General features: G+C 36.7%; 1 pseudogene; it reads right to left on the bottom strand.

Moving 5' to 3' along the window:
* Positions 1-496: 496 nt before the first annotated feature.
* On the bottom strand, positions 497-1094 carry LOC132531268 (large ribosomal subunit protein eL28-like; annotated as a pseudogene).
* Positions 1095-11610: the final 10516 nt, after the last annotated feature.

The raw sequence follows: 11610 nt of genomic DNA, 5'->3' as shown, positions 1-11610 counted from the left end.
AGATTGCCACAGGGAAACCAAGGGTAGCTGAGAAAGCTGAGCCTCACAGCTCCACCTGTAAAAGCGTGTAGCACTAACACATTTGATTTAACGAAGCAGAGCCCCTGATTGGGCAGCTTTTCAGGAGGCCACATCCCAGACTCACAAATGAGAAGGCAAGAAAGCCCTTATTTATCAGATATGCCTCTCCCTACCTTTAGTCTTTACAATCAACATTTTAAGCTTTAAAATGTGAATATTCTTTTTTAAAAATTAAAAGAAATTGTAGATCACAGTGCTATTTGTTGAAAAGATATTAAGAGGACATAATCTTGCTGTTATACAAACTTCCTCATTGCAAGTACTAAGCTAATTACTGTTCCTTTCTCTGAGATACAAAAGAGAAAGTTGCTATAATACAATAAGTAGGGTCCAAAACATGAAGATGCAGAATTGCAGTACTGTGAAGTTACTGAAATAACCACAGCAGACCTGGGCAACTAGTTGACCTTGGATTCTAAAGGCTCTTCACAATCCAAATCCAACTTTGTTCCGGCTGCAGTTTAGAATCACCTGGTGGCTTTTTTTTTTTTTTTTGAGAAAAGTTGGGTGACATCTTTGTTGCTTTGGGGGTCAGGGAGTGAGGGCTGTGTTCAAGAGCTCTTGTGGGGCACGTCTGCCTCCTCTTCACCGTCACCGGCGTCTGCTGTGCAGGATGGCGCTGGCTCTGCGGTTGGAGACTATGCTCAGATCCCAAAGGTACTTGATTTTGCAGATTATGTTCTGGATACTGCTGAGGGTGGCAGGGGAGTTCTTGTTGATGGTGGTCTGCATGTAGGAGGTGGCGGGCTTTGTAGGGCCAGATCTCCACTTCACCACCTCCAGGCCACTTCTGCCACCTGCTGCCGGCTCCACGCCACAGTCTTGTGGTCCATCAGCCGGTTGTAATGGAAAGAATTGTGGACCTTCAGATTATTGGGATGGGTGCCCTATATCTGTTTGTTCTTCTTGATCTGGAAATTGGAGCAGTTCCACAGGGCCATTCACTGCAAATGCGTGGACTTGGAGGCAGCTCCTCTCCCAGCGGCAGCCAGAAAAGGAAAGTGATCAAACATTCATGAGGATGTTTATGGGGCTTGCGGCCGGCCAGTGTAATTTGAAGGACAGGGACAATAATCCTAAGAATCTTCTGGTCAGTTAGCATCCAAATAGGGTTGATAGAAAAATACCAGATGCCCAATTAAATTTGAACTTCAGATAAGTGACAAATAAGTTTTGTATTTGTATGTTGTATTTGTATTTGTATGTACATAAATTTTGTATGTCCAAATACTGCATGGACATACTTACACTAAGTAATTATCTGTTATTTATCTGAAATTCAAATTTAACAGGTTATGCTGTATTTGTAAGCGTTAAATCTTCAACCTATATCCAATTCATTAGCCTTGTCAAGGAAACTGAGCCTGGAGAACACTGGAGATCCCTCTTTAACAAGACAGAGCTGCCTGCTTTTTCTCCTTCTCACATCCTACCTGCCTCACAAAATAAGAACATTAGCCTACTCCCAGCCCTCATTTTCAGGAGGTGGCAGGGGACTGGAACCAATGACAATACATCTTAATCCATGTTACTGTTATGAAAGTTATAGCAGAGTTTTATGGTATAAACAATCTGATGATCTCAGAAGCACAGGGAACAAAGGGTACTGCTGAAAGACAGACTTCATTTAAAATTAAAGCTGAGCATGCTCCATTTCTTTTTATGGTGATTATAGTTCCTTACATATTCTTTCATTCAAAAATAAAACGGGTGGGCTTCCCTGGTGGCGCAGTGGTTGAGAGTCTGCCTGACGATGCAGGGGACGCGGGTTCGTGCCCCGGTCTGGGAAGATCCCACATGCCGCAGAGCGGCTGGGCCCGTGAGCCATGGCCGCTGAGCCTGCACGTCCGGAGCCTGTGCTCTGCAACGGGAGAGGCCACAACAGTGAGAGGCCCGCATACCGCAAATAAATAAATAAATAAAAGGGCAAAAGTCCCTTCAAGTCATTTGGCAGTTTAATATTAAGATATTATTTAATCTTCTAAAAGGTAAACTTAACAGCAGGACATGTGATAACCACAAAGCCTGTGAATCATATCTAGTTTAGAAAATTGAATTTGCTCATGTAAACTTGAAGTGAGCTCACTAGCCTTGAAGTAATCAAATGACTACGCCATAAACAAACACACCAGCACTGACCTCCCCACACACGCAGCGTGCTCCTTTTTAAAGCATTTAAGTCTTTGGTCTAATTTGCTCCTTGAAGACCTGCTTGTAATAAATATTGCTTGAAATCTTATCCAATTCTTATCCACAGTACGTGAAACTCCAGTCTTCTCACAGGACTTAATCCTAACTTTTTTTTCAAATTAGATATTTCCTAAGGATACCTATGTTATCTCCTGCTTCTCTCTTCTTCCATCTTCCCATAATCCTCAGAAATGGAAATTGGCTTTCCCTTTTAATTCTAAGTTATGATTTCCTTCTAGTCTTGATGTACTAGGCAAATAGGTATCTTGTCTACACTGTGGCTCAAACTATGAGATGAGTCTTCATTGCTTGATCCTAGATATTCTTTGAAGGAAAGGAAAAAAAGGAAAAGGATCTGGAAAATCTACCCAAGTTCAATAATACCACTATTTATACTTTTAAATACCACTGTAGTTTTCTATACATTCTTTCCTTAATAGGCCCTATTTCTTTCTTTTATAAATCTTCATTCTTCTCCAAAGTAACAGATGTCTCAGGCAGAAAAGGGCCAAGGATAAAAGTTCACAAAGGCAAATAAGAAAATCACATTAAGGATTTTAAAGCGTCACTGCTGTTACATCATCAAGGAAGAGAAGAAAAAAATTAAATATTTTAAAAAGCTATGTTTTATATAAATACTTAAATTTTAAATATTTAAAAAAGCTATTTTTTAAAGAGACAACAGACTTCCTAATTGGCGTCAGTATATCCATGAACTGCAAACTTAATTTCCTATTTCCCCTGCTTTGGACACTATGTGGACTTAAAAATGAAAAGTATTTGCAAACTGTCTTTTAGAACTTAACCACTTTGTAAGTAGATGGACTTCTGTATTTAATAATGTAAACAATCTTTAAAGCAAATCCAACGTATATATTCCTATCAAGGCTACTTTGAGAACTTGTGGGCTTACTCTGATGAAAACGAGTCAAAGTTATGATCTACTCAAAAGAAAATAAAACAGAGAAAAAATGATAGAAGTAACAGTTTAATAGCGTTTCACTGAACAGCTGGACCAATTCCGAAACTTTTCTCAATAGTTTCAAATGAGAATCTCATTAACAAGGCAAAGAATTCTGGGAAGATAAGTGGATCTTAAAACAATTTCAAGAAACAATATACAATTAAGCTGCCATATGTGTTTCCTCTGTATGAGTGATACACAATATATAATGAGGTAGGGGCTACAACACTTCACAGACTTTTTATTTTTACCATGAAAGTCTTCCAGACATTCTAAGGGATGTTAAAATTAGTCTGGAAGAATATCTACTTCTCTTGAAAGTTGCCATTGTTGGCTTTGAGAAAGATACTCCTTCACTACTAGGCACTGAAGCATATACCATCAGTCATGATGAATTACTGTCTCATCTGTTGTCCCTTTTTAGGTTCAAGCAAAGGAAAAGAGTGACAAATTCTAATTGGTGAAACAAGTGATCAGATTTAACCCAAGTATTTCAAATTTATGCCTAGATGGCTTTTGACTACAAACGAAAGTAAACTTTTGCAAATACAGAGTCTTGCTGTGCTTCTATCCACTCCACAAGTGTTTCCATATATTCATTTACTCAACAGATATATATATTAACTGCCTACTGTGAGCCAGGAATGCTTACAGAGACAAGGAACGCAAGAGTAACGTTTCACTTTATGGAACAATCCACCCAACAATATCAGAATACCCATTCTTTTTAAACATATGGAAAAAAGAGCAAAAATTACAAGGTATAATGGAGATCACAATTCACTGGAGGGGGAGAGTGGATAGACAAACTGACAAGTATATAAATTCTCTGGGAAAATTAAAGAAGTAAGGGAGATAGTGTTGTTGGTGGGTGGCTGGGTGGGTGCGCTGAGTGCAATTTTAAGTATGACAGAAAAGGAAGGCTGCACTGAGAAAAAGACTTCCAGAAGTCTGAAGTATGTGAGTGAACAATCCACAGTGAAGAACGTACCTGACAGAGGGTACAGGAAGTACAAAATCCTTGAGATGGTGTGCACCAAATGTTGAAGAGGAAGTGAAAAATGGGAATTCTTGTACATTGTTGAGGGAATGTGTTATAATCACTTTGACAAAAGTCTTTCGTTTCCTTATAAAACTAGGTATATATCTACCCTGTAACCCAGCAATTCTCATCCTAGATGTGACCAAGAGAAACAAAAACATACATCCACAGAAGGATATATACAAGAATGTTCAAAGCAGCTGTATCCATAGTAAAGCAAAACTGGAGAAAACACATATGTCCATCAACTGGTGAACGGATAAAAAATAATCTGTGGTATAGTCATATAATGAAATATTATGCAGCAATAAAAATGAACATGCAAAAACATGAATGAAACTCAAAACCTATGCTGAGTAAAAGAAGGCTTGTCCAAATTAATTCATTTATTTTAAGTTCTAGAAAATAAAACTAATCTATGAGGGGGCTAATGGGAATTATTATCAGGGAATAGCGTTAAAGGTTGACTAGGAACATTTCTGTGGTGATAGTAACATTTTATATCTTGATAGGGGTTTAGTTACCCAGTTGTATGCAACTGTCAAAACTCATTGGAAGGCATAATAAATTTAATATTTCCTTGTAGGTTTTTTTTAAACATCAAAAAGAAAAGATTTTTAAAATGCTAATCAGATACTGACATCAAGCTAATGATATTCATGCTGAAGTGTTTAGGAGTGAAGGGTGCTGGTGTCTGCAACTTGTTTTGAAATATATGTAAAACAAGATGAATGATGGATTAATAACCAGATGAACTGAGTATGTGGTATGTCTAGAAATGTTAATAAAAGAATCTAGCTAGTGGATGTATGGATTTTCAAGGTAAAAATTCTTTCAACTTTTACATAAGTCCAATATTTTCATAATAAAGTACTGAAGCACCTACGGTGTGCCCTACTGGGGGGGTCTCCTTGGTCCAGCTGGGCTAGAAGCTAGCTCTGCTGAGCTTTCCAGCTGCTCTGTAATCAATGCACATGCACACAGGGGCTAGGAACAGGGGAGGATGTTCCAGAAGAGGATGGGGAAGAAACTCAGAAGTTTGGGCTCAGGGAAAACTATATTCACCCTGTTCATCTATTTCATTAAGCAACGTTGGGCATTAGTGGGCTGGCACCAGAACCAGTGCCAGGAGTTGTTAATTACTAGCATCCTTCATACTTCCTTGATGCCTCCAGGAAGACCGAGCAGATTTATCAAACACTTTTAGACTATTTACAGCTGCCAGTCATTTTTCTGAGACTTCTACAGGTACTAAGGCATCTAATCCCCACAGTAAGTCTATGTAGTAAGTTCAGATATTTATAGACAGACAAACTGAGGCACAGAGAGGTAAAAGATGTAAAGCTAGTAAAGTCAGAATTCAAACTCAAGTGGTCTGACCCCAGATTCTCAGCCTTTCATTGCAACTCTAAGCTCCCTTGCAGTTGAGATACTTTTGAGTATTAATCACTGCTCCAGGCCCATTTTACAAGGCTTTTCCTGAAATCTTCACTACAAACTTGCTGGAGTGATATGGTATTCTCACTCAATTTTTTCGGTGAGGGAAAAAGTATCTGTTCTATGTTGTTCAAGTGAAGGAACTGGGAATCCAATGAACACCGTATTTATTATTGCTATTTTATTTTCTCCATCTGTCATTCAGTTATGCAACAAATATTTTTTGTACACATATTCTGAGTTGAGAATATCAGGATGAACAACCAGATATAGTCTCTGCTCTTGGAGCTCAGAGTCCAACAGGGGAAAAGGATAACGTAGAAGTGATTGGATAAAAGAATTTCAGCACATATGTACCACAGCAAATGAAATGGGATAAGTTACTGGATGGTATTTGGAGGGTGGGCAGCTTTAGCTGGGCTGGACAGGCAAATCCTCTCGGAAGCAATTGCTTTAAAGCTGAGGCCTGAGAGATGAAAAGGAACTGGCCTATATGAAGAAATGAGAGGAAAATGTTCCAGGCAGAGGGACCAGCAAGGACAAGGTCATGGGGGCAAGAAAGTATTTGGTGTGTTCAAGTAATGAGAAGAAGTTCAGGGTGGCTGGGACATTGTGTGTGTGTGTGTGTGTGTGTGTGTGTGTGTGTGTGTGTGTGTGTGTGTGTGTGTGTGTGTGTGTGTGTGTGTGTGTGAGAGAGAGAGAGAGAGAGAGAGAGAGAGAGAGAGAGAGAGAGAGGGAAAGAGAGAGAGAGAGAGAGAGACAGGCAGCAGTGGGGGGATGCGGGTGAGGGAATGAGGCCACAGAGGCAAACAAAAGTCATATCAGATAGAGTCTTTACAGATAAGCATTTTTTTTTAATTTTACTCTAAGCTGGTAGGAAGCCCTTGAAGGTATAAATACAAGAAAAAAATGGAAAAAGAAAAGAAACGTCAAGGAGACAAAATTAATAAGAGACAAGAAAGGAAGAAGTAGTAAAAATAGGTTGGATAAACAATGATGAGACAAGTTCTACTGGCCTCTTTGGACCGTCATCATTTTAACTGTGAGAGTAACAAGAAATCATTGACTATTTCTGAAAATAGCAACAATATGATCTGACATACATCTCACAAGGTCCATTCAAGATGCTGTTTGACTAAAATTGTGGAGTGGGACAGGGTGTGTAGGGGAAGTACAAAAAACAGAAAGAGCAGAGCGAAGGCTATTACAAAGATGTAAGCAAAAATGATGACAACTTAGACTAGCATGGTAGTAGTGGGGTGGTGAGAAGTAGCAGAATTTAGTATTAACCAGAAGATTGAACCAACAGGATTGCAGATGCATTTTTCTAAAGTTTTTAGTTACAATTATCCCAGCTTAGCTGGAATAAGAATCTTGTGTTTCTATTTTTATTCACTACAAAATGTTTTCTAATTTCCCTTTTGATTTCTTCTTTGGCCCATGAATTAGTTAGAAGTGTGTTGTTTAATTTCCAAATATGTAGATATTTTCCAGATAGCTGTCTATTATTTTCAATTCCATGCTACTGTGGTTTGTGAACATATTGTTTACGATTTTAATCTCCTTGCATTTATTCAGATTTGCTTTATATCTCAGTATAGGCTTTATCTTTATATGCTCTGTGCATGTTTAAAAAGAAGCTGTAAAAATAGATAGATAAATAAATAACTAATTAGGTTTCGACCTAACATTAAAAAATAGTAATAATAAAAACTAAAAAGAAGGTGTGTTCTGATATTGTTGGGGGACTGCTCTATAATGTAAGTTAGGTAAATTTCTTTGAAATGCTTTCTGTCTTCTATATCCTTACTAACAATTTGTCTACTTATTTTATCAATTTTCCAACACAATTTTAATTTATACATTTATTTTTTTCATTCTTGTCAGGTTTTCCCTTCACTTATGCTCTGAAGATCATCTAATTTGACCTTCTCAAGTAATCCATCCATTTATATATTCCTTCTAAACCTTGCATGATGAATTTTTCGTCTATACTTGATCAGTTCCAACATGCTCTGGGATCTACCATCTTGAAATACACACACCCCCTTTATTTCACATTTATAATCAAAAGACTTCCCCATCTTCTATTGCCCTTTGATAACTAAACATCTCGAAAGAGTTGTCTATATACAACGGCTCAAGTTCTTCTGCTTCTATTCCCACTACAACATATTCTAATCTAATTTTATCAGCACTTTGGGCAGAATGTGCCTTTACCAAGTTCACCAAGTAACTGAGAAGGCCAAATCCAATAAGCACTTCTCTATTTTTGTCTTAGACTCTTAGCTACATTTGACACTATCAGGCACTCTTTCTTTTTTGTTAAATTGAGGTATAATTTACATAGAGTCAAATGCACAAATCTTAAGTGTATAGCTCAATGAGTTTTGACAAATATAAACAAAGACACTGAACTATTGATATTTCTATACACTCCAGAAAGTCATCTTGTATTCCTTTCTAGTCAATCTTTCCATTTCTGGAAACAACCACTGTACTCATTTCTATCATTAGAAATCTGCTTTACCCGTCCTTGAAACTTACATAAATGAAATAATATAATAGGTAACCTATTGTGTCTGATTTCATTCACTAATGTTTTTGAGACTTATGTACGTTTTGTCTATAAGTCATAGTTTTTTATTGCTAAGTGTATTCATTTTCTATTGCTGTGTAACAAATTACCACAAACTTAATGGCACAAGACAGCATTCATTTATCATTTCACAGTCTCCATGGGTCAGGAGTTGAGTCACAACTTAGCTGAGTACTCTGCTCAGAGTTTCACAAGGTTGAAATCTAGATGCGTCAACTGGGCTACATTTCCTTCAGAAGCCAGGGTCCTCTTCCAAGCTCAACGGACTGTTGGCTAAACTCAGTTCTCTGTGGTTGTAGGACTGAGTTTCCATTTTCCCATTGATTGTCAGCCAGGGTCTGCTATCAGCTCCTTGAGAATCTTGAAATTGCTTGCCACATGGATCTCTCACAAATCTCATAATATAGAAGCTTATTTCTTCAAAGCCAACAGGAGAATATCTCTATATCTTCAGAAAGAGCCCAGTCCTACTTTTAAGTGTTTTGACCTGATTAAAGCAGGATACCTGGGAAGATTTCCTTTTTAACTCAAAATCAGCTGATATGCAATATTAATTACACCTACAAAAATCCCTTCAACTATCCACAAGATACAATCTAATCACAAGGGTGAGATCCCTTCATATTCACCTGAGCTGCCCATACTCAAGGGGAGGGGATTATTCAGGGCATGTGTATCAGTAGGTAGGAATCTTGGAGTTCATCTTAGAATTCTGCTTACCACATTAAATATTTTGTATACCACAAATTTATATTTTTTTCCTATTGGTGGTTACCTCAACTTTAATTTTTTGGCTACTATGAATAAACTTGCTATGAACATCTAAGTATAAGTATTCTGTGGACATATTTTTCATTTCTCTTGGGTAAATATCTAGGAGTAGAATCACTGGGTCATAGAATAAGCATATGTTTAACTTTACAAGAAAGTTCCTATCAGTTCTCCAAAGTAACTGAATCACTTTATATCCTGTCCAGGAATGTATGAGAGTCCTGGTTCCATGTTTTCACCAGCATTTGGTATTGTCAATCACAAAATTTTGCCATTCTAATGAGTATGAAGTGGTTGTGGTTTTCATCTGTTTTTTCCTAGTGATTAATGATATTAAGCATCTTTTTATATGCTCATTGGTCATTAGAACATTTTTGTGAAGTATCTTGTGCCAATATTATGAAGTCTTCCCAATATTTTAAATTGGACTGTTTGCCTTTTAATTACCAAGTTGTAGAGCTTCTGTTTATTCTGCAAGTTCTTTGTCAAGTATATAAATGGTTAGTGTTTTTTCCTGGTCTGTGGTTTGCTTATTCAATCGTGTCTTTTGAAGAACAGATGCTTTAATTTTAATTAAGTCCAATTTATCAGTTTCTTTTACTTATAAATGTATTGTATTATGTATTGTATTATGATGCAGGCTAAAAAATATTACCTAAGCCAAAGTTGTAAAGATATATTCTTATATTTTCTTCTATATGTTTAGAGCTTTAGCTTTTTTCTTTTGGTCTGTGATCTTATTTGAATTAAATTTTATATAATGAGAGCTAGAAATCAAAGTTCCTTTAATTTATTTTTTGCAGTATGGCTATCTGGATGTTTCAGCATCCTTTGTTGAAATTATTTCCTATTCTTTCTTGAAACTCTTACCTCTTATTTCTAAATATATATATATATATATATATATACTTTTTCTTCAGGAATCAGCAAAAACCTCTCTTTTATAACACTCTCTTCTTATATGATTTTGCCTTTTTCCATGACTATCAATGAAATCTAAATACTGATGATATCTAAATGTATATCTGCATTTGAGTACTTTCCCCTGGGTATCCAGATAAGTCAATTCAACTGTCTGTTTGACATTGTCCCTCGAATGTTTCCAAGGCATCTTAAATTCAACATAGCGAAAAACACTCTTAATTTCCCAAATAACAGAACTGTTCCATCCATATAACTTTTCCTCATTTCCACAAATATTATTACTTTGCTCTCTGCAATATAAAATTATGCTTAACTCATTTCTTTCCTTATCATCCTCAGCCAATAAGAGTAAACCTTCAATTTTTTTCCCCAAATCATCTGAAATCCAGCTAATTTTTAAGATCTGCTCTATCTCTTCAATACCCACACACAACTATCTCTCACCTGGACTGCTACAGCAGCCTATTAACAAGCTCTCTTCTTCACTTATGCCCACCTCTAATCTATTCCTCTCAAAGGAGCCAAAGTGATCATTTTAAAATACACATTGTATTATATAACTCCCCTGCCGAAAATACTTCAATAACATTTACTCAATGAACTAAATAAATATGTATTAATCATTTACTGTGTCTCAAGCACTGTTCAAAGCACTGGGGATATAACGGTAATTACAAAAAGACATGGTTCCAGGACATATTTAAAGTGATGAAAGGGAAAAATCTACAGCCAAGATTACTCAACCCAGCAAGGATCTCATTCAGATTCGACAGGGAAATTAAAACCTTTACAGACAAGCAAAAGTTAAGAGAATTCAGCACCACCAAACCAGCTTTAAAACAAATGCTAAAGGAACTTCTCCAGGCAGGAAACACAGAGAAGGAAAAGACCTACAATAAAAAACCCAAAACAATTAAGAAAATGGTAATAGGAACATACATATCGATAATTACCTTAAATGTAAATGGATTAAATGCTCCCACAAAAAGACACAGACTGGCTGAATGGATACAAAAACAAGACCCGTATATACGCCATCTACAAGAGACCCACTTCAGACCTAGGGACACATACTGACTGAAAGTGAGGGGATGGAAAAAATATTCCATGCAAATGGAAATCAAAAGAAAGCTGCAGTGGCAATTCTCATATCAGAAAAAATAGACTTTAAAATAAAGACTATTACAAGAGACAAAGAAGGACACTACATAATGATCAAGGGATCAATCCAAGAAGAAGATATAACAAATGTAAATATTTATGCACCCAACATAAGAATCCTCAATATATAAGGCAAATGCTAACAGCCATAAAAGGGGAAATCGACAGTAACACAATCATAGTAGGGGACTTTAACACCCCACTTTCACCAATGGGCAGATCAACCAAAATAAAAATAAATAAGGAAATACAAGCTTTAAAAGACATATTAAACAAGATGGACTTAATTGATATTTCTAGGACATTCCATCCAAAAACAACAGAATACACTTTCTTCTCAAATGCTCATGGAACATTCTCCAGGAAAGATCATATCTTGTGTAACAAATCAAGACTTGGTAAATTAAAGAAAACTGAAATTGTATCAAGTACCTTTTCCGA

This window comes from Lagenorhynchus albirostris, chromosome 13 (genome assembly GCF_949774975.1).
Source record: "Lagenorhynchus albirostris chromosome 13, mLagAlb1.1, whole genome shotgun sequence".
Lineage (NCBI taxonomy): Eukaryota > Metazoa > Chordata > Mammalia > Artiodactyla > Delphinidae > Lagenorhynchus > Lagenorhynchus albirostris.
This window is presented reverse-complemented; position numbering and strand designations above follow the sequence as displayed.